A 5,961-nucleotide genomic window follows, 5' to 3' on the forward strand; every position below is an offset into this window, starting at 1 on the left:
ACTTTCATGCTGAACTCCCTTTCCCCATTTAAGATTCTGTAATTTACTTTCCGTCATTTATTTTCAGCTCTTTATTTCCAGCATTTACATTTTCTGCTATTTACTTTTCCGCCATTTAATTTCCTGTAATTCTCAAACCAAATTCTGCTTAGCTCAACTAGAACATTCCTCCAATTAAAGTTGCTTGACCAATCAATTTCTATGGGATTCGACCTCACTCTATTGTGAGTTTTTACTTGACGACAATTCGGTATACTTGCCGAGGTAGATTTGTTAAGAGACAAGTTTTCGTGCATCAAGTTTATGGCGCCGTTGCCGGGGATTAATTGTGATTAACAAACTACCGGTTGATTGATTTACTAGATTAGACACTTTTCTTTTGTCTTTGTTTTCTTTTGTTTCTTTATTTTCTTTTGCTATCTAACTGTTTGTGTTAATGCCTCACCAAGAAGTCCCTGTTCGTGACCGCTCTGGCTCTTGGTGATTTTGTTATTAATACAACAGTTTCTTTTACTTTGCTTCTTCTCAAATAAAATTGGCATATGATCACATTCTAAGTTTGGTGTTGCCCTGCAACATTCAGTTTTCAATCTTTCTGGATACATGCATCGATTCTAAGAGAAAGTGTCACACTAAGTTTGGTGTGCCATTTATTTTTCTATGCAATGTATCCAGCAACACCACTTATTTGTATAATCATAATGTCTGTGCTTCTTTGGCCTGCAGTGTTATCCTTAATTTTTGCTTGCTTAACCACATACATCACTTACATTTCAATATGTAAGACGTTCATGACCCATCATAGACCCCACCACCACTGTTTTATTTGCTGCTTGAAGACAAGCAATTAGTCTAAATTGGTGTGGGAAGGGAGAAAAGTAGGAGAAAAAGGGCAACAATAATGAAGATGAACTACAAGGTGGTAAAGTTCCTTTTTCCTCTTACTTATTTCCAGTACATTCAATTGCATGATTGTCTTCTAATTTCTTTGTATGTATGTGTGCTTTCTCCTTATGAATAAGCATAGTTTGATTTTTGAATTACAATATGTTGTTGTGACATTATGATTGCCATCTTGAATTTTTATGAGTCCAAAGCAATGTAGTTTCATGATCATAAACAAACAAGGTCATTTAAGAAGAAGTTAGCATGAGCATATAAGTATTGGGAAGCTAGCATGACTATTGTTGCTCAATTGCATTTGAATTTATTTAATTGAAGTTTTCATCTAGGACATTTTATGAAATTTTTGAAATCATGAAAACCTTGAAAAAGCAATTGCAAATAAGGCAAGAAAAAAAAGGGGGAGAATGAGAAAGCTGAAGGCTCTGAGTACCAATGACAATTCAATTGTTAAGTGCTTGTGGTGTTTATGTATCAAGCAAAAAGCTTGAAAACAAAATATTTAGAGTCAAGGATAGGCTCAAGTGCAAAAGCACTCTCTCAAGGCTCAAGGCTCTGAGCATCAATGATTAGAGAATCAAGAAGACAAGAAAATAAAATGAGACAAAAGAGTCCTCTGATTAAATGCTTGTGGTGCTTATGTATCAAGTGGTAATACTTGAAAACAAAGCATTTAGAGTCGTAGCTTTCAAATCATGGTGCAAAGCACCTAGAAGATAAGATAAAAAGAGAATGAAAAGCTTGTTCAAGGAAGAAACATACAGAAAAGATTTCATAAAATGAGCTAGATAGAGGCATCAATCATCTGAATTTCTTTTGTGATTGTTGCATGCATAGAAAGCTAGCTAACCATGAACATTACACTGCTACTCTTCTTACCTTGGATTGTCAAACCTTATTGCATGATTCTCTTCTTGCTTGGGGACAAGCAAGATTTAAGTTTGGTGTTGTGATGCCAGGGCATTATGGCCTATTTTTCTATGCTTTTTCAGTAGATTTTAATTCAGTTTTCATACAATTTCTGTTGATAAAGGAGCAAAAGCATGAAAAATTTCTGTATGAAACAAAATCTCAAGCATAGGTGAATTTTAGCTAATATACAGGGTAAATATGATGAAATAGATCACACTAAGTGAAGTTTTGATTTTGGGTATTATTAGCACACTTAGTATAATGAAGTTTGTCTTGTATGTTACTTTGATACACTTTGTTTGCTTGATTTCAGACCAAAAGAAGCAGAGAAGAGCCACATTAGTGGCTACGTTAGCGCCATTAACGTGGCCATTAAAGTGGAAGGAAGGAAAGCTTGGAAAGTTAGTGAGAACGTTAACGCCACTAACGTTAGCAAAAGGCAAGAAGACCCACGTTAGCAACCCCGTTAGCTCCACTAACGTGGGCACTAACATGGAAGAAAAGAGAAGCCCCAACATTAGTGAGAAAGTTAATGGCATTAACTTTGAAGAAGGAGCAGCGTTATTGGCAAAAGAGAGTGCCAATAACGCTAGCGAAGCAAAAGAAGACCCACGTTAGCTTCCACGTTGGTTACATTAACGTGGAAGGAAAGGGAAACGCCAACGTTAGTGGAAAAAGTGAGTGCCACTAACATTTACGAAACAAACGAAGACCCACGTTAGCGGCCACATTAGTTACACTAACGTGGACACTAACGTGGACAAAAGTCTCACCTGGCAGCCTGACCATGCATTCTTCAAACAAGAATAACTTGAGCCACAAAGCTCCAACTGAGGTGATTTCAATGGCATTGGAAAGTAGGATTCCAGATCTTTCCAAGCATATATGGTACTACATGGTGGACACTGAATTTGAGGGAGAAAATCTGCCCCGAAAGTGCAAAGATGAACATGGTATCAACCTGTAGTAAGGCCAGCTGACCTCTTCACCTTCCAAGAAGTGTAACTCGAGCTGTAGAGCTCCAAATGATGCGCTTTCAAAGGCGTTGGAAAGTAGACATCCAGGGCTTTCCAACAATATATAATAGTATCAGGTGGACATTAAGTTTGAGCTCCAGAACCTGGCAATATTAAGCCCCTGATCGCTAACGTTATTGTGACTCGCTTTTTCCAGTAACGCTAGCGACTATGCCAGCGACCTTGTCCACTTCAAAGTAGCATAACTTGAGTTACAGAGGTCCAATTATAGTGATTCTAGTTGCATTAGAAATCTGACATTCAGAGCTTTCCAACGATATATAATACTTTATAGTGGGCATGAAATTGGAGAACAAACAAGAGGCATCTTTTAAGCCCCAAAAACACCAACTGGGTAGCAAGTGTGACGTTAGCCACACTAACTTCAGCACTAACTCCACACTTGTAGCGTTAGTGTGGCTAATGGAAGCAATAAAGCCAAGTCACCCTGGACCTCAATTTGATTCACTTCTCTCTCAAGTCCACTTCAAAGCTCAAGCAAGCAAGCCCACAAGTGTCAACCAATCAAGGCCACAAGAAGCATCTAGAATAGAAATTTTCATTTTATTGTAATTTGGTTTTAATTTCATTTCATTTTGTAATTTAGGAGAGCCTATATAAAGGCCGTAGTTTTTACTTTGAAATATTCTAGAATGGAGAATTGAAGGATGGGGGAGAGAGTGAAGACCAATTCGAACTTCTGTGAATTGGCACACTCCAAGGGGAGTAGGTCTTCGGACCCTTCCCCTCCTACACTCTTCTTCCTTTTCTCTTCTTTTCTTCCTTAGGAGTAGTTTCGTTTTCTTTGTACTTTTCATTTATGAATTTTGAAGTTTCAATTTTAGTTTCAATCTTCATCTTTACTTTTCTGCACTTTCTTTCTTTTCTATTTTGGTAGAGCAATGATCAACTAACTCTTTTCATTGGGTTAAAGAGCTCTATTGTGATTCAATGGATCAATTGTAGTTCTTATTCTTCTTCTTCTTTCTTTTCTCTTGATTTTACTAGAGAGCTTTCGATCTTAATCCAATTGGGTAATTGTCTCGGAAAAGAAATTGCTCATACTTGGATTTTCTCTGAACCTTGGAAGAGGAATGAGGAAATCATGCTAGAAATGCTCTCTCACATTGGATTAGATTGGGGGTTGGATGGATACTGTGACATTTAATCTTACCAATACTTTGATCTATGAATGTGTGTGGTATAATCAGCGACCAAACTTCATCTCTTTCCATGAGCAATTAAATCAAGGAATTGGGAAATTGTTCAAGCTTAGAGAGATTGGATTGCCAAGGAATTGGGATCCAATCACTTAAGATTGCCAAGGAGATCAATGAATGCATTGATTGAGGAAGAGATGAGAATGAACTTGATCCGGAGGATTGCAATATCTCTTGATCTTAATGTTCATTTTATTTTTAGTTCTTACATTTACTTTTCTTGCCATTTTACTTTTTTGCACTTTATAGTTTTTCCTTTACATTCATGTTATTTACACTTCCTGCTGCTCATCATCCAAATCTGAACCATCTAACTAGGATAATTAATCAACTATTGATTGCTTAATCCGTTAATCTCTGTGGGATTCGACCTCACTCTATTGTGAGTTATTACTTAACGACAATTCGGTATACTTACCGAGGGGAAATTTATTGAGAGACAAGTTTTCGTGCATCAAGTTTATGGCACTGTTGCCGGGGATTGATTTTGCATCAACAATGATTAAATTGGTGGATAACTAGATTGAGCATTTTTTTTATTTTGTTTGATTTTATTTGAGTAATTCACTTTCAGTTTAGCTGTTTTCTTCCTTTTCCCCTACCTTTTTTTTAGTTGTTTACAATTCAGTTCACTAAACCACTAACTGTTTGATATATTGCCCCACTCACACTAACAACATTTCTAACAAAAATACTCTCTGCATCTACCCCCTTCTTGCTTTTGCCTTGTTGGTTGTATGACAGGTAGAAGAAGCGGGGCTTCAACTTCTTTTGATTCTGAACCTGAGAGGACCTTCCTTAGATTAAGGAGGGAAGCAAGAGGAAAGAGAGTAGTTGGTACGGAGGAAGAAGAGGAGTATTTTGAACCAGACATGGATGAGAATATAGAGAACCATCATAAAGAAGAGGCTCACAACCATGGCAGAGAAGGCCCAGTGCATCATGCTGGGCAAGAGAGAAGAGTTCTAGGATCCTACATCAATCCAAACCCAAGAAACTATGGAAGTAGCATCCAAAAGCCAACCATACATGCCAACAACTTTGAACTAAAGCCACAGCTCATCACCCTTGTTCAGAACAACTGTTCATTCGGAGGAAGTGTTCAAGAAGATCCCAAGCAACATCTAACCACCTTCCTGAGGATATGTGACACTGTGAAGTCTAATGGTGTTCATCTTAACACCTACAGACTACTTCTTTTCCCCTTCTCACTCAAGGACAAGGCATCTAAATGGCTGGAATCCTTCCCGAAGGAGAGCTTAACAACCTAGGAAGATATGGTAAACAAATTCTTGGCGAGATTCTATCCTCCTCAAAGAATCAACAGGTTGAGAGCTGAGGTTCAAACTTTCAGGCAGCAAGATGGTGAGACTCTATATGAAGCATGGGAGAGGTTTAAAGACTTGACAAGAAGATGCCCGCCAGATATGTTCAATGAATGGGTGCAGTTACACATTTTCTATGAAGGTCTTTCTTATGAATCAAAAAAGGCAGTAGACCACTCATCTGGGGGATCTCTGAACAAGAAGAAGACCATTGAAGAAGTCATAGATGTCATTGAGACTGTAACTGAGAATGACTACTTCTATGCTTCTGAAAGAGGCAACACTAGAGGAGTGATGGAGCTAAGCAATGTGGATGCACTGCTAGCTCAAAACAAGATGATTACCAAGAAATTGGCTGACCTCACCAAGAAGATGGAGAGGAATCAAGTAGCTGCAATCACCTTTTCAGCAGCAACTCAAGAAGGAGTGAATGAAGAAGCAGAGGGTAGTCAGGAGCAAGCCAACTACATTGGAAATTCACCTAGGCAGAACCATGACCCATACTCCAAAGCGTATAATCCTGGCTAGAGGAACCACCTAAACTTTGGGTAGGGAAATCAACAAGACCAAGGCCAAGATCAGAGA

General features: G+C 38.2%; 1 non-coding gene across 1 annotated transcript; it reads right to left on the reverse strand.

Annotated features, from left to right (window-relative positions):
* Positions 1-5,376: 5,376 nt before the first annotated feature.
* LOC148544909 (small nucleolar RNA R71) lies at positions 5,377-5,483 on the reverse strand. Its single transcript, XR_015902015.1, has one exon. It is a non-coding gene; the product is annotated as a small nucleolar RNA R71 (small nucleolar RNA).
* Positions 5,484-5,961: the final 478 nt, after the last annotated feature.

The sequence above is a fragment of the Arachis ipaensis genome, chromosome B9 (assembly GCF_059453495.1).
Source record: "Arachis ipaensis isolate K30076 ecotype BB chromosome B9, ASM5945349v1, whole genome shotgun sequence".
NCBI lineage: Eukaryota > Viridiplantae > Streptophyta > Magnoliopsida > Fabales > Fabaceae > Arachis > Arachis ipaensis.